The sequence below is a fragment of the Cyprinus carpio genome, chromosome A2, assembly GCF_018340385.1.
Source record: "Cyprinus carpio isolate SPL01 chromosome A2, ASM1834038v1, whole genome shotgun sequence".
Lineage (NCBI taxonomy): Eukaryota > Metazoa > Chordata > Actinopteri > Cypriniformes > Cyprinidae > Cyprinus > Cyprinus carpio.
Window position 1 is genome coordinate 26,818,445 of NC_056573.1, and position 19,423 is coordinate 26,837,867.

Here is a 19,423-nt window from a genome sequence, read left to right on the forward strand (position 1 = left end):
ACAGCTTCTCCACACGCGTCTTCACTCCATTCACACGATAGATTCCCTGGAGACGTGCGAAGAAAAGCATTAAGCATTAAAAAAGCATTCATATTTGATGCACAAAGGCCTCTAAATAATGTTAAACCTGTCGTAAACCATCTACTCTTGTCATCTGATGGATAGTTTAGAGTTTTATTAATCGGGTAAAAGGTCGTTTAGGCTAAATAGTACTTCAGCTCGTCAAATCTATTACTGAAGTAAACTTCACAGAATACTAAAGTATATTTCCAACTGGAACATTATGGGCTGAAGCAGCTCGCTTTACTGATCTCCATCAATATTTTTTGTTATGTATTTTTTGAGAAAAATAGAGTCTAAATTTGAGGTCAGGATCTTTTGAGGTACGTTATTTGTGATCTTCATGATTCTCTGATTGCATTATCGTTTGGATCAATTCAATCGCATTCTATTATTGGAGCTACTGTTATAGAGCCAAGACTCATTACTTATAGCCTTTTGGTCCGTATCTGCTAATACTGTATAAGATCTCATTGATTCTACATTACATGCCATATAAACATCCGCCTATGCACCAAATTGTGTATTTTTGCTCAGTGTTGAGTCATAACCTCAAACTTATGAACTATTTGAGCCATGAAAAGCATGATGAATCAAACTATAATCCACCACACAAAACTTTTTATCATTTTCTCTAAAAGTTCACTATTTTTTTTCTCTATTATTATTATTGCACAATGTTCAGGGGCTCTTACCAGGTGTTATAAAGAACTGGCTATTCCCTTATTTTTATTATTGGTATAGTGAGTGTTTATATTTTTATAAACTTTTTTTATTCTGGTTGCATAGTCTTGGAGATGTTGCTATTTTACTCCAGTTTTTTCTTCAAGTGGTAGCCTAGGCGCTATATGGAATATGCAGATGGTATCAGAGGTAAAAACAATTCAGGCACAAGGCAGAAAACAGGGAAAAACGGCCAGGACCCCACCCTTCGGAACAGAGCCAACACGCATCCCGGAAATGGGGGAAAAGAGGGAAAATACTGTTTCAGAGCTTTACGTCTGTTTTCAAATTTTTCTTGAGGGCAGATCTCCTCTCGATCTCTGTGATGCACGTCGCCCTGCAGGAGGGACTGAGAGGAATCACGGCCGGGATAGAGCTGAAGACGGCCCTGGAGAGCTTTCTAGCATGGACCGCACTGGATGGCCAGAGACTCCAGACACTTTTTATGACACGCCAGGAAACACTAAAACACACAAACACATGTGACACTGTGTCTGAGACATCGGATGAGAATAAACCTTTAACCCCTTAACTGTCACCTGTGGGACGCTTGGCGCTCTTTTTTGTTGTTGTCCTTTTTCTCTATAAAATCTTTTAGTAATCATCATAAATTATATATCATTTGAAAGCTTAGAAGCCCAAGATTGCATTCCTGAGACATTCGCGTTACCATGGAAATAGGTACTTTAGAATCTTATGGCGGTATCTCTCCCCCTTAGTGGGCGGCTAGTCAAGTGTCATATTACAAAATGCAATTACGGTCTTTTAGAATCAAAAAACTTTTTATAATCTTGGCAACAAACCTATCATTGGAGAAAGGTCTCGAGTCCAGGATTCCATTTTTTGGTGGTTAGTTTGAGTATTGAAGTAAAATTGACAGAGAGAAATCTAGGGAAGAAAATTATTAATACCACAATTCTAAGGAGTTTTGGTGGCTCCCAGTGGCTGTTTGTGGTATGAGCATCCTAAATAAAATCTCAACAGGAACCTCCATTTTTTTTTCATATCAACTTCACAAATTTGGAACACTAACTTATTTAGACACAAGGCTTTTAATTTTATACCAATTATTAGAGTAAAACCCCCTGTTATAGTAAAATATTTATAATAAATAAAATAAAAATTATATAGCGCATTTTATTTACAGTACATTTAAACAGTCTATAACTTTTTGATTATTTTATTATTTTTTGAAAAAAAATGCCAAAATCTGCTAATTGTCTTCTTAAAAAAGAGGCCAACCTTAGGTCTATATTCCAAAGTGTTCATAAAATACAACAATTTAAGTTTGGATAGTGCACTTTAATGTCTATTTTAAAAAATGGGGGTGGCAGTTAAGGGGTTAACTGAATAAAAATACTGAATCAGCTGAAATGGAAGCTGTGTCATAATTGAATGTATTTTTATTTTCCTGTTTATTGTATAAAGCACTATATAAATAAATGTGGCTTGACGTTGAACATCAGAGATCTGACCGTACATACAATAACCTTCTATCAGGTGATCTGCAGGTATCTATAACATATACATAAATCCACTGGAATAGGTCTCACCTCTTCACATTCTGCGCCCTGGAAATAAACGTAGCTGTCACATTCCCTGCTACAATAACCTTCTATCAGGTGATCTGATGGGTTTTTGCTGGCTTGGATCACACCGATGGGTTTTTGCGGCTTTGGACAATCCCACGTTTCTGAAAGGTCCAGTGGGTGCCACGCTTTCTGGCTCCATCCCATTTAAACCTAAAACACCCAGACATACTCAACATATATCACTACTATGTTCTACACAGAACTATATCGACTAAATAAGATCTCTTTAAAGTATTTTTTGTTTCTCCTAGACAGCATAGAAATTAAACAGAGAGCTTAAGTTTCCCAAAAATTATCCCTTAAGGTCATCCGAGGTGTAGATGAGTTTGTGTCTTCATCAGGTTTGTAGAAATGTAGCATTGCATCAGTGTCTCATCAATGGATGCTCTTCAGTGAATGGGTGCCGTCAGAATGAGAGTCACAAAAAACATCACAATAATCCACACCACTCCAGTCCATCAGTTCACATCTGAAGAAGACAAACGCTGCATGTTTGCAAGAAACAAATCCATCATTAAAGCAAAAATTCAGATCGTCACTTCAGCCAATTACTTGTGGATTATTGTAATGTTTTTATCAGCTGTTTGGACTCTCATTCTGACGGCACCCATTCACTGCAGAGCATCCATTGCTGAGACACTGATGCAATGCTACATTTCTCCAAATCTGATGAAGAAACAAATCTTGGATGATCTGCAGGTGAGACGATTTTCAGCAAATGTTCATTTCTGGTTGAACTATTCCTTTAAGTCTCCTGCTTCTCCGATGCTTCTCTCTGTAATCTGTCACTCACTTCGTTCAAACGGGGTCATGGCACCATCTCGCTCCTCTAAATCTTCATTGGATGACAAGGTGGCGGCAGAAACTGGCCTTGAAGGTTTTGAGATGTCACCTGAGACCACAATGTCATTGTTTATAAAAAATGATTTTATTACTGTAACCCAGACTGTTTTGGATTTGTTTCGTACCTGTGCTAGAGGTCGGGGATCCCAGTCCACTTCCCGGACCGACACTGTCAGTGTCACTCAGAGTGGACGGCCAGGACTTATGAGCTTGATGATGGTCTCTACCTGCAAAAACAAAACAGCACACAAGTCCACATGACCACTCTATTCATTTCAAAATTACAGTGCAGACCAAATCACATCAAATATTGTAACTGCAATGATAAACAATCTCTTATAATGGATAAATTCAGTACATGTCCTGTGTGTTGGCGGTCTGTAAAACTGACAGTATATTTTGATTTTTTGTTTCGTTACATTTCCTGTGTGTTGGAGGTCTGTATCCTCTGCAGTGGGCGACGCTTCAGAGCTGTTCTGCCGCTGGTCATTACAGAGACTGTTGTTACGGGGTTTGTAGATCCCGTCGACTGTTGTTACGGGTCCGAACGTGCCTGATTAAAAAATAAAAACCTGATTTCCTTCTGAATTCAAAACGACAAGTTACTTCAATATTTCATTTAATTCCTGAAGCATTTAAGATGAGATTAAGTCATTTCAGTTAAACATGAGGGCATGTGACAACAGTCTATTACGGTTTAATCCAGTATTATATTGTGACTAAAGTCAATGCTTTGCTCTTGACCACTGATCCTTAAAGCAAATGAGTCTTGGATTAAGTCATTTCATGGACGCCGAGTACGGCTCAAACTGGTGACTCGTATCGTCATCTGTAAAAGGAGCTGCAGGTTTTTGACATTGCGCCAGTGCATCTGCTGACCGGGATCGTGACAGCCTTACAGCTCTCTCACAGAGCGCCTGGAACTGCGAACCAGGGCAGTGCGTTGCAGTCTGCACATGCATCGTCTGGTAGTACGAGATGGTGCACTGGATAGAGAGGAAGAGGATGCATTAAACTCACAACCGGAGCATAATATTCAAATATTCTTTATGCAAAAAAAAAAAAGAAAAAAAAAAATATATATATATATATATAAATAATATCTATAGAAGAATATAAATAAAATATGAATATTTAGAAATTAAATAGAAAGCAATAGTAATTGTAGTAATTTTTTTATAATAATAAAAAAAATATATATATATATTTTGTAATATAATTAATTATATATATACATATATATTACTTTTATTTTTTTATTGTAAAAGAAGTAAATAATAATTATATACACTGACGTTCAAATGTTTGGGATCAGTAAGACTTGTAATGTTTTTAAAGAAGTCTCTTCTGCTCATCAAGGCTGCATTTTATACATATATAAATACAGAAAAAAAAAACCAGTAATGTTGCCAAATGGATTTACAATAAAAAATAATGGTTTCTATTTTATATCCTTTAATATCTAATTTAGTGGCTCGGGATGCAAAGCGAATTCCATCAGCTTTTACTCAAGTATAAAGTGTCAATGATCTTAGATCATCATTTCTAAATATGCTGATTGTCTTATTTAGAAATATCATCAGTGGTGTGTCAAATATTTCTTTGGGGAAACTGTGTACTTTTGTGCAGGATTCTTTGATGAAATAAAGTAAAAAAGAACAGCATTTATCAAATCTAAATATTTTATAACAATATAAATTATTGGCCTACAAATCCTTGGTGTCTAAAGTGTTTTAATTTCTTAAAAAAAAAAAAAAGAAAGCATAAACATTTAGATTTCTATTTTAACTAAATGCTCTTCTAAGAATCCAGCACTGATAATAAATCATCATATTAGAATGATTTCTGAAGATCATGTGACACTGAAGACTGGAGTAATGATGCTGAAAATACAGCTTTGATCACAGAAATAAATTAAATTTTAATGTATATTAAAATAGAAAAATGTTATTATTACATCACTATAATTTAATTCACAATATTACATTTTTTCCTGTATTTTTAATCAAATAAATGCAGCCTTGATGAGCAGAAGAAACTCCTGTAAACATTAAAAATCGTTCTGATGGCAAACTTTTGACCAGCAGTGTATATAATAAATATTAAAAAATATACAGGCTATGACTCACCGCTCGCAGGATCTGATCGGTCTGTCTGATGAGTTCCTGGATCTGTTTGAGCACGTTCACCTTCATGTCCTCCAGCTCCTGCTGCTGTGTCGTGGCGTCTGCGATACAGGTGCGATACGTCGCCTCGGCCTCCTCCGCCTGCACACACAAACACATTCATCTTAAAGCGGATATATCATGAAGATAAATCAGTCGACTTGATTGTTTTGCTGTTATTGAAGCCACAGCCAAAAAGTACTTGTAACTTGGAATTGTTGCATCAATATTATAAAATCACCCCAAAATGAAATAAAATAAATGAGCAATGATATCTTGCTTGCTTTAAGTCAGATTTCAGATTTTCATTGTGACATTATTTTAAAACTCTCATTACTGTATAAAAATTCAATTCAATTGTCATGAAAATAATCTCAAAATCCTATGATCCTAAAAAAGTAATTATGCAAAAAATGTATGCAATTTATGCAATTTTCTTTATTTAAAAAAATTATAAAAAATAAATAAATACAGGTAAGAATAAAAAAAAATTATATTGAAAAAAAAATTAATAAATGTAATTTAATCAAAATAAATAAGTATGGTTTTACCTAACAAAAAATAGTCTAACATACTAGTTGAAAAAAAAATTAATAAATGTAATTTAATAAAATAAATAATTAAATTTAATAACAAAAATAAAATGTAGGAGATGATAAAAGAATGTGTTGATTTTTTTTTTGTTAGGTCATTTCCTGTTTGAGCTGGCTGACCTTGTTGCGTGCTTCCTCTTCAAGTCGTCTCTTCTTGTCCAGAGCTTTAGTGGTTGAGCCACTTCCTGTTCCGCTTTGTTCTTCTTCAACTTATTGGCCACTGTCCGAGCTCTCTCGTACTCCTCATAGCGGCTCTCGTACAAGTGACGTGCCTTACGGAGATTACTCTCGGCATCGGCCTGATGAACACAAACACATTCATCTCTAAATGCATGAACACAAATGCACATTTAATGCATATATCTTTGCTTTAGCAGGGTTTAGTCGAGTTATTTGGTTAGTTAAGGATGGACTGAATCTTTACCAGTTTTCTCTTGGCCCTCTGCCACTGCTCTTTAATGTCTCTGCGCTTCTTCTCATGTTCCTGCCTGCGCTGCGTCATGGGCTGAACAAGAAAATTTCATTTTTTATTACATTTTTTTTATTAGATCCACTTGGGTAAATCTCGTAAATGATGCCAAGAACACATCCTTGGGTAAATCTCGTAAATGATGCCAAGAACACATCCAGGTCACTCAAAACCCAAAATAAATAAATTAGAAATTAAAACATTAAAATGATACATTAAATGTATTATTTTTAATTTTGATGTTATTTAATAATATTTTTATATATAGTTTAATAAACTTAAATACAATATTTATTGTGTTATAAAATATAAAATATAATAAAACAAATTTATAATATCGTGTAATATAATAATAATATAATAAACTTAATAATTTTTTAATTTGTAAATGTACAGTGAGTTTATAACATCAACGAAAATGTAATAAAATCATTTTTAATATATTCTTAAAACTAAATTAAATATTCTTTATTTAAATTAACATTCAAATTATTATAAAGTGGAAACTTGTAATAAAATGTAATTATATTTATAAGTAAAATTTGAATTTAATCTATTTATATTTATATAAGAATATGTAAGCAATTTTTACTATAAACAAATTCAAATTAAGATCCAAATATGCTTGATGGTTATTTTTAATTACATTAAATATACAACATCAAAAAAATTAAATAAAACACATCTCTAATATTATAACAAATTGAACACTCGTCTTTATGTGTAAATACAAATAAATTATATATAACTTTAAGTGACAGAAACTTAAATTATTAGTATAAAATGTAAAACAGTAAAATTTATATATACAGTCAATAAACCATATGTATCCTTCCAATCAAAAATATCAATATGCTCGCAAAGATTCGCACAGTTCGCATCTTTTTTTTAATTAAATTATTTCTAACATCCCAAAACCATCAATAAGCACACATTTCTGTTATCTTAGTCAAGAGAAAAAAATTCGTTATTCGATTAAAATTGAATTATTATAAATTTAAATGTAATAAATTTTTCATGGCGTTGATATAAATTTAATTTAAATGTAAATTAAATAGTGTAATTTTTTTCATGATTAGTTAGTACTGTGGGGTTACATGAGCCAAACTATTTTTGCACAGCTGGCATGCTGCGGTTAATTGTTTGTGTCAGGGTTCAGGTGTGGTACCTTACGAAATGGAGTGTGTGTCGAATGTTGTTTGTGGCTGACTGTAAACCGCAGCTCTGCTCTGAGTCCTGCTCCGAGACGCTAGAGAGCAGGATCGACGCAACGGCATGTGTTCATCGAGGTAGCGCGGGAGACAAGATTGAGTAACTCCTTTAGGATTGGTACGCAGGTTACTGCATTGTTCGAGACCAAAAACACAACCTCAGATTTCCAGTATTCAATATAAAGGAATACTTGATAATGGACTACCTCTGTATGTAACCCTAGAAAACTCTGAGACCCTGATTTTTAATTTTCTGTGGAACACAGGCGATGTTTACGTTGCTTTTTTTTCAATAAAACAAAAGTTTACAGTAACTGGAGCTGATGGTTTTTTAATTTTGTGTGGTAAAACGTTTAATGTAATTGTAGTTGTTTGTGTGTAGTATTTATTAAAAAACGCCATAAAATTATCATAATTTAAAAATAGAAAAAAAAAAAAAAAAAAAACACGTATGATCGTTTATTATGTTTTAATGGTGTCTTTTACAATGATGTTTTTGACCTTGACGGCAGAATTTGTTTTCTTTTGATGATTGTTTTACAACATAAACACTATTGTTATTTCAGTCTGCAGAAACACAATCAAACAAGCTCAAGGGAAGCACGCCGATGTACCTGAATGATGTTTTGTTTGCAGGACTGGTAGAGTCTCTGAAGACCTTTAGAAAACTCATTCTCTGTGAAAGAGAAAAATAGAGAGGTCCAGGTGGATGGCTTTGAAATGCAGTGATATCAAGAGGTCTGAGTATATTACCGGAAACCATTTAGAAGAGAGACAGACACGTGCGTTTCACAAACCATCAGACAAGTCAAGAAATGGCATTACCGAGAACTATTCTCTTGTCTACGTAGCTGATGATGTCCTTCATGTATTTGGCGATAGATTTGGCGTAATTCAGAGCCGAGTCCACACCGCCTTCACTGCGCTGCAGGAGAATATCAACTTCCTGTGCACTCACTGCTGACACACACGGTAAACATCAGCCATCCCATATATAAACAAATAAGAATAATAATAATAATAAAATAAACAAAAAAGTGTAAAAAAAGAAGAAAAAAAAAAAAAAAAAAAAAAAATAATAGATATATATATATAACGCTATAAACATCAGCCATCCCATATATGAACAAATAATTTAATAATAATAAAAAAAACAATATATATATATATATATATATATATATATATATATATATATATATATATATATATATATATATATATAAATTATAAACATCAGCCATCCCATATATGAACTACATTACAGTACATTACAGTAAATAATAATAAATATATATATATATATATATATATATATAAGGTATATTACAATCTTCCAACAAACTTATACTTTATTTACCTCTTTAAAGGTATATATTCTATTTATACACACTGAGAAGTCTTAAAAGGGACAATGACTACGGTTTTACGCATAAGCAACGATAGCACATAATTTTGTCACCTGGACCTTATGCTGCAGGGAGTGATGTTCGTTATCATTGCAGTAGTATATAAATCAGTTCTGTTGGCCATTTTCTTAACTCATGTCATTTAACGATGCACACATTGCATAACTACATTCGGTCACAATATCGTTGGGGATCGCTAATGCTAAATGCATTACTACAACAATAAAACAGTGAGTCCTGCACGGCGCGTTCCGGGTGGTGCGTATTTTCCCTCCTCCGTTCGGGACCTGACCTGAGGACACAACTGATACGGTCCTCCATCGACTAAACACACACAGGAAAGAGGCAGAGCTAGTTTTAACATTTTCGGTAATAATGTGCATTTTGAAATTAAACTGTCTGGATTTTGATTTCATGTTGATTTGAGGCTGAGGTTAGAGTCAGAGACATGTGGTGAGATGCAGTACTGTATATAGCACTTCCTTTTCTCAGGGCTGTGGGGCAGATCTGGTGCTTCCATTAGTAGTATTACTTCACCTTACAGCGGCTGTCCTTTTCTCAGGGCTGTGGGGCAGATCTGGTGCTTCCATTAGTAGTATTACTTCACCTTACAGCGGCTGAAAGCACTTTTGACTCAAATAGTTTTCAGCAGTACGTCACCCAGCAACACTGGAAGGGATCATCCGCTCAGTCCTGGCTGACGGCGTGGCCTCCTCGGGGACCACTGAACAGAGCACTACTTCATGTCCTCCCATTGACCTCAAATATTTTTTTCTATTAGAAATACTGTATATAGCATTACTTCACCTTACAGCGGCTGAAAGCACTACTGAGGAGGCAGAAACTCAACACACTCTCGCCATCATACGCAACACTGGAAAATCACATGCAACTCTTTTGTTATATTAGTAATTTTGGAATGAAGTATTCACCCAGAAATTAAACTTTTAATAATTTAAAAATACATTTTATATAAAAAAATAAAAATAAATAAAAAAGTTTTCTTTGTTTTATTTTGGTTGCTTTTATTCTAAAATCATTAATTTATTTTTATTTTACATTCTTATTATTTAATTATCTTTTCACAAATATTATTAATATTTAATATAATACATTTTATAATAAATAATATTTATTATAAATATTTAATATTTAGTTTTATCCTGCTGTTTATTTCTAGTTAATAATTATTATTCAGATGTTTATTTTTTATTTATCATTTTATAGCAATGCAGAATCGAAGGCTAACTAATAACAATACTTCAATAAACTGTCCACATTAATTTAACAATATTATTTTTACAAGCTATGAATAAATACATAAATACTTCAATAAACTGTCCACATTAATTTAACAATATTATTTTTACAAGCTATGAATAAATACATAATTATAAACAATCTTCCCCCCCCCCCCCCCCCAAGAAAACAAAAAATCATTTAACAATATTATTTTTACAAGCTATGAATAAATACATAATTATAAACAATCTTTCAAATTTATATTGTTTATTTACTCAAAAGCCCTTGTTTTTGCACCAAAAATTAATAAATTGTATCACTGAAGAGTTATATTTTTAAAATAGCATTGCCCCTTTAAGTTTGTTAGCAGTTTGTAGAGCTTTAAAAAAAGTTTCTTGACTAAAACTGAACTACTGTAAATAATGAGTAATCACGTGGTAAACTACAGATTCAAATTAGCATGACAAACACTTTTCTCTATGTCAAAGTGTATTTTAATTAAGGAAGTGAGACTTCTAGTTGTTTCTGGGAAATGATTTGAGTGTCTCTTCTGGACATTAAAATGATTAATTTGTCATCAGTGCTATTCTAAGAAGTGTTTCTTGAAGACTCGCGCCGTCAGGGACTCTGTCGAGTCTGTATAGAGGTGTGGAGGAAACAATATGCTTGCAAGACAACGCAGGAAGCGACCCACACACACGCTTCCAGCAACATCCGCACACACACACACACACACACACACACACTCACCCTGCTCTTTTCTGTCGGCGGCAGGGACAGAAGAGTAGTGCTGTCAATCTCTCCCATCAACAGCTCTGAAACACTGACAGAGAGAGAAAATACTGCTCAGATGCTGCTCTTTTGTAGCTCAGAACTCATGAGAATAATGAGCAGCTCAGAGCATTTGTGTTCATATTGAGAGCTCTGACTTTTGACTGCATTCAATATCCTGGTAAATCTGAGCACAGCTTGAGAAACTGTTCAGATCTCTTCTGAAACTCTAGAGGAGACACGTAAGAGATTACTGGAGCATTAGAAAAATCTGAAAAGTTTTAATTTCATTTTCTTTTAATCTTTTGGATAGAAAAACATCTGAGATATTAAAGAGGTTTTGATCTTCTCTGTTCTTCTGTCATCATTCTTAGACCAAATCTGTATGCACAAGGCAATGTTATGATGGGTAATGCAGAGCAGTATAAATTTCACATTTTTATAGGGATGCATGATATATCAGCTACCATATCGGTGTCGGCCGATAAATACATATTTGTATATAATGCACATTCTTCGAAAAGGAAAATACAGTTAAGTGCAACATGACTTGTTTGCATTAAGGATTTTTATTTTAGATTTAGATGTATTGTTTTGATTTGGATTTATCAGCCAATATATCGGTTATCGGCTTTTAAATTTAAAGAATTATCGGTATCGACCTAAATGTTCATATCGGTGCATCCCTTCATTTTTTTTAAAAAGTGGTTTTAAGGGATATATACCTGTGTGTGGTTTGTGTTCTGTGTGTGTGTGTGTGTGTATATATATATATATTTGTTTTTATGTATATATATATATATATATAAAATATTTTTACAGAAATCATTCTAATACACTGATTCAATGCATGCATACATAGAAATCATTCTAATACACTGATTCAATGCATGCATACATTTTAATTATTTATACATATATATATATATATATATATATATATATATATATATATATATATATATATATATGTAATTTAATAAAATTTAACAATTACCTATATAATATATATATATATATATATATATATATCATCTAATTAAATTATTTATTTAATTAAATTGAATATAATTGCATTTTAATTAATAATAAAGTAAATGAGCAGGTAATCTGTGTGAAAGCATTGTGTTAGGTCTTACTTGCTGCTGAACGCCACAGCAATGGTTTCAATGGCCTTCTCAAAGTCTTTCTTCTGAGCGTCAGTGGTGCTTTCATAACTGAACCCTGACAAACACAGAGAAGAGAACAACTTCACGGTCACAAACGCAAGCTTCTGCTTCGATAACAAATAAAACTAGAAGTGACATCACGTTTAAATGAAAAAGTGGAAACACCTGTATTTCAGTTGTTCATGTTTGCATACTAAACGTGTTTTTCCTTCGTAAGATCAGATGTTAGTTGTGTGGTAACTGCTCGTATCTCATGTGGCTTTGCTCACCTGATGCTTGTGCAGAATTATTTGCGATCACGGTTTGGGTGAGAGTTTGAGGAGGAGAAACCAATGACATGAGTTTAAAAAGATGAGTTTAACATGGCAGTTGGACTGACCTTTGACCTTTGAGATAAGAGTTCCTGCTGCGGTGAGCGTCTCAACGGTGTTCAGCAGAGGGTACGTGCTGATTACCTGCCGCAAAACACGCAGGACCTCCCCTAAACACTCGTGCACGGCCGGCCTGCTGCGCGGCTCTTCTTTCACTGCAGAGAGATGAGAAAACATCATGATTCATTCATTTAGAGAGACGTCAGCATTCGGGGCGTGGGAGTTCTGTTTGCTGTTTCCAACAAATGACTTGCTTTTTGTGTTTTTTTATAAAATGCAATGGCATTCAGATCATTTTAAATGTGTATTAAGTGTCCAGATACTATGTGTAGCCACTGTAAATCACTCCAAACAGCTCTAACACTATATTGCCACATGTTAGGAAGTAGTTCTGCCTCTTATTTTCACCTAAACATGACAGTTATTTGTCCACTTCCTACCCACCCAATCCCACAATGCACTTCTTTCTGCTCAATACCACAAAAGGGAACTTGCACACATGCACTGATACAACGTGTATGATATTATGGTCATGAGTTCATCAGGGTTAAAACAGATGCAAATGTTCAGAGCCATGATTCATGTTACACTTTCTGACAAACTCAAGCTATTGTCTACAAAATAAATGTTTTAATAAATGCATAAATGCATAAATCACAGATCTAGATGAACAACTAGTTGCCGCAGTTTTTGAAGTACTGAATCTTTGAAAAATAATCATATTGTATCTGATCAGCAACTTCTCATTTTTTTTTTTTTTTAAGTTTTGAATGTCTCCATGCTTATACTGCATTTACCCCTTTTTGATTAATTAAAAAAAAATTGAAATCTTTTTAAGTTTAAAGAATCCTGAAAAAAAAAAAAATATGAAGCAGCACAACTGTTTCCAACATTGATAATAATCAGAAATGTGTCTTGAGCAGCAAATCTGCATATTAGAATGATTTCTTAAGAATCATGTGACACTGAAGACTTGAGTAATGATGCTGAAAATTCTGATGTGATCACAGAAATAAATTATATTTTAAAGTATATTAAAACAGAAAACCGTTATTTTAAATTGCAATAATATTTCACAATTTTACAGTTTTTTTCTGTATTTTTGTTAAAATAAATGCAGCAAAATAAATCCGATATGAATATATACTTGTATGTAATTTTAAAAATATATATAATCTGAGAATTATCATTATTCTCAGATATTATCAGTATATCAGCAATGGAATGGAATTGAATGAAATTCCTTTGACTTAACTCATGATTGCTCAAAAACAGTCCAAATTGATTAAACCTACATATTTATTTCTAAAAAAAAAATAAATAAATAAATAAATAAATATAACTCTGAAAACTTTCACAATAAATTCATTTTACGTGCATAAACTTTCACTTTCAGAAGAAAAAATGTTTTTCACACTGCAATGGTTCATCAATAGGTGTTTATTCATGTTTATCAACACAATTCAGTCCCAAAAGTGTGTGAGATATGGGGAAAAGGCTAATATATATTTTGCAAAAGTATTTTGACACTAATATAACTTAATAGATAGTTTAGCAAATAGTATTTCTGAAAACTAATTGTACTCCATACATATCCGGGTCCAAAATGACCCAAACACAAAATGTTGAACTTTTTTAAAATCATTATATCTCTTGAAAAAACAACTGTAAAAAATAAATGATGTGTACTTTGTGGTTCTTAAACGACTCGCAAAGTTTCGTTCCCTTACTAAAAACTGTGCAGTTTTATACATTTTATGCATCTCTTACAGGTCAAAATGGACCCAAATGTATTATTAAAATGTAATTTATTAATTTTCAGCATCATTACTCCAGTCTTCAGCGTCACATGATCTTCAGAAATCATTCTAATATAATGATTTGCTGCTCAAGACACATTTTATTATTATCAATGTTGAAAACAGTTGTGCTGCACAATATTTTTGTAAATCAAAGTCATTGTAAATCAGCGTCAGCAGCTGTGAACAAAGAAAAACCTGGCGTTATCCCATAACGGTTGGGGAAAAGAGCAGGAGTTTGGCTCCCGGAACCATATCCTTTTCAACAGGACAATGAAAGCTGTTGTTATGCACAACAAAAGTCCTTGTGTGTGTGTCTCAAAGCCTAAATGCATGTTCAGAGTGTGGGTGTTCTTAAAAATGCGAAAAACGCAAAGCAAAACACAAGAGGGTGACATTTCAAACAGACGTTCCTCTTTGATGCAGCGTAGGAAATGCGACGGACTCCTACACACGTGTGTAACTCAGACCATTTAATACGATGTGAAGGAAATACGAGCGTGTAAAACTCCCTGCCGTGATGCCAGCGCTTTCTGGGTGGTGGCAAAAGTAATAGTAATAGTGATGCAAGTCGCTGGAGTTTTACAGGAGAAAGTGAGGGGAATGTTTTATGCACGTACATGTTGATGCACGCATGTTGTGCAGATCTGAACAGACTTCCCTCAAGCGCATTACTCAAACTGTCCATCTGAAACTGACACGTCACTGTCTGGCTCTTCTCAAATGAGTGTGTAGGGCATGAGTTGATGACGAAGACAAACATCATGCCATCTTCCCAAAAAAGCCCCTACCTCTAGCAGGCATCAACTTGAGCGTGATTAAAAGCTGACTGCTGTCTTATGTAAGAAGAAACGGTGAAGGCTTGTACAGGCCTGCATGCTGCAGTCGTTTTGTGGCGGTGAGCTGTGAATGAATTGCCTTCTGTGGCTTTTACAGAAGCTCCACTTCTAACGAAATGAGATGAACTCCACACACATGTGTGTAACTCAGACAAATTAACATGTTGTGAAGTAAACACAAGCGGTGTTTACTCTCTGCCGCGATGCCAGAGCGTTCTGGGAGGTTGCAAAATAGTAATAGTGATGCAAGTCACCGGTGTTTAAATTCAAAGACAAACACGACAACACTATATGAGTTCCCACAGGAAGATGTTATCGCTCAGAGTTTGCCCTCCTCTGTTACGCTCTATTTAATATCAACATCACCTCAGATGCCTTTCCTAAAATTCATGAGGAAATATATTAATATACTAAATTGTCTTTTGTTTGTGTTTCCTAAACTGGTTGATGAGAAGCTATAATTAACTAAATCATAAAAATAAAGTCATTTAAAAATAAAACAATCACAATTAATCAACATCAGAGAAATGTGAACATGCAACTGTATTTTCATTTTAATTATAGTTAATTTTTTTGTAATTTTGTTATGTGTTTTTGGTCTTTTTTTCTATTATTCTTTAGGTTTAATTTTCATTTCAGTTTCAGTTTTTATTTATTTAATTGTTTGTTATGTAACCCCCTTCAGGGTGATACAGGGTTATTCTGTGATAACAACCAGCTGGATGTACATTATCCTGCTTATTACACGGCTACTTGCCTCATAAGTAAATAATTAGACACGAAATATTGATCTGAGTTGAAATATTTGAATGCAAAGCTTCCGTGAACACAGCAGTTGCGAGCAAGCTGCAAGTTCAAACTAGACAAACATTTAAGGCAAAAGGTGCAGTCAAACCACTTATTACACAACATTTCATCACATAAATAATTAAGGCAATAAAAGATTTAAGACGAGAAAGTTTTAAAACCTTACCAGTTTATTAGTTCTCTTATAATCCATTACAGCGTACAAAACAATCGTAGCAAAATGGCAGCAGCTGCGTTTGTATGAAACCAGAGCAAGTCCATGATACCAGGATGACATAATTAAATAATTGTACACTATTTTGAATCAAATTTAAATTTTTTATTAGTTAAACAAACGCAAAGCTTCCACCAAGAAAAACCAAAGAACCGTGTAATAACGAGGGATAACAAACCTCGGAATGTCGCGACTGACCAATCAGAATCAAGTACTCCACAGAACCATGTAATAACAAGGAATAACATACCTTGGAATGTCGCGACTGACCAATCAGAATCAAGTATTCCACAGAGCCGTGTAATAACGAGGGATAACATACCTCGGAATGTCGCGACTGACCAATCAGAATCAAGTATTCCACAGAGCCGTGTAATAACGAGGGATAACATACCTCGGAATGTCGCGACTGACCAATCAGAATCAAGTATTCCACAGAACCGTGTAATAACGAGGGATAACAAACCTCGGAACGTCACGACTGACCAATCAAGATCAAGTATTCCACAGAGCCGTGTAATAACGAGGGATAACATACCTCGGAATGTCATGACTGACCAATCTGAATCAAGTATTCCACAGAGCCGTGTAATAACGAAGGATAACATACCTCGGAATGTCATGACTGACCAATCTGAATCAAGTATTCCACAGAGCCGTGTAATAACGAGGGATAACATACCTCGGAACGTCACGACTGACCAATCGGAATCAAGTATTCCACAGAGCCGTGTAATAACGAGGGTTAACAAACCTCGGAACGTCACGACTGACCAATCGGAATCAAGTATTCCACAGAGCCGCGTAATAACGAGGGTTAACAAACCTGACCAATCAGAATCAAGTATTCCACAGAGCCGTGTAATAACGAGGGTTAACAAACCTCGGAACGTCACGACTGACCAATCAGAATCAAGTATTCCACAGAGCCGCGTAATAACGAGGGATAACAAACCTCGGAACGTCGCGACTGACCAATCGGAATCAAGTATTCCACAGAGCCGCGTAATAACGAGGGATAACAAACCTCGGAATGTCGCGACTGACCAATCGGAATCAAGTATTCCACAGAGCCGTGTAATAATGAACATTAACCAACATTAGAGACCCATGAACATCTGAATGTGTTGTTAAACAGTGTTATTTTAGTATTATTTACATACTAGAATAATTCTATTCGTATTTTGAATTAATGTTTTTCCTATTTTCCATTTTAATTAAAAACATTTAAATAATTTTTCTCACGATTTTTATGTGCTTGCAATTTTTCTTTAATATTATTAATTTATTTGTTATTTTAGTTTCAGTTTTTTTTATTAATTTTAGTGATTCATCCTAAATTTACTGCAGTTAGTTGCCAAGGCAACATCTCTAATAGTTTATGCTTTTCCATCTAACATTTATATTTAATTTTCAACATAAAAGCTTGCAATAGTTTTAGTTAACAATAATAACCCTGTTGTGAAATATTATCTTTAGATCTCAGGGAGACTTCAAAGATATTATTATATTTTTTTTTGTATATGGATTTGGTTGGATAAACTATTGCAACTCTACAAGCAAGGCAGATGTTAACAGGAAGTAGAGCTGATGAAAATAGCGACACTTTAAGGAAGTCCACAAGGCCTGAGGCGACTCATATGACTTCTGCTCTTTATAAAGCAGACAGTGCTGACGTGATTCATCTCTCTCCTGCCCTCTGCGCTGGATAAACGCAGACAAGATGCATTGCAGACATGCAAGAGCTGTAGCGTTGGACATCATTATCTGACGTCAAATAAAGATTTGAGATCTTATCTGATTGGAGGGGAATAAGTAAAGCAAGTACAAGACTTCAATTTCAGTCTGTTACTCACACCAAGGCTTCAGAAGACTGGAAACGGACTACTGTTATGACGCTGATTTGCTTGTTTACTATCTCAAACATCATTCAAAGCATCTCAGCTTGTCAGCGGTCCTTCATAAATTTGTGCACCTCTTATATCTGATCACATTTCACAAAGAGAGTGTACATGAAGTCAAAAGTGGAATAGCAAAAGCCTCACTATAATACCACATCACCGCATTTCTGCATGAGGTGAGCAGCAGCAGCAGCATCATGAGAAAAAGTGCTCAGTAGGCGTCTGGCCTTCTCTCTGGGAGAAAGAAACACTTCTGAGGGAAGACGGAGGGGTGAAGCCCAGCGGACGTGTGTAATCTCAAACTGAAGGCTGCAAAGAAAACATCTGACGCACGGTTCCTCTTCCTTCCTCTCTTTCACCATGGAAACCCAGTGAAAAAACACCCGTTACAAATGGCCATTCCTGAACGAGACTCAAGAGGAATCTGAAGACTTCGTGTCTGTTACATCTGATATGCTACTTAATGCTAGTTTTAATTTATGTAACACGTGGCCTTGAGTGTCTTATTCCTTCTACAAAAACACAGACACAGGAATATGTCCAAATAACAAAACAATGAACACAACAGTGGTTTAATGAATAAACAGATTAATTAACTATTATTCTGTTATTATATAAAGTGATATATTGGTGTTTCATTTTTGATATTTAATTTTTTATTTTATTTAAATATTAAATACTGTAAATAATGTTTATAATAAATAATTTTAAATTATGTTTACTATTACATTTTTTATTGCAATTTGAGTAAACTGTACACAATAAATTATTTTACACAAGTATTATAGTTTTTTAATTTATTTAAATTTCAATATTTTCAATTGCAATTTAAGTAAAAAGTGTGTACAAATAAATCTGTACACTGTATTTACCAATTTTACAGCCAAAAGTATTAATAAATTTTTATATTTATTTAAATATTTAAATATTTGCAATTTGAGTAAATATTGTGTACATATAAATTATTTTAAACAATATTTAGTAATATTACAACAATCTTTATTTTTTATTTAAATATCAACATTTATTTGTAATTTGAGTTAATATTGAGTAAAAAAATATTTTCAAAATATTTATTAATATTACAAAAATATTTACTTTTTATTTCAATATTTAAAAATGTATTGCAGTTTGACTAAATATTATAGAAAATATTTTTAATTGCAAATATCGTGTACAATAAATTATCTGTGCATTTACAACATTTATTAAAAGTATTTAATTTTATTTATTTATTTAAATATT

At 33.8% G+C, this 19,423-nt stretch overlaps 1 pseudogene; it reads right to left on the reverse strand.

Annotated features, from left to right (window-relative positions):
- The window catches only part of LOC109090943, a 28,528-nt pseudogene that overhangs the window by 6,872 nt on the left and 2,233 nt on the right, over positions 1-19,423 (reverse strand).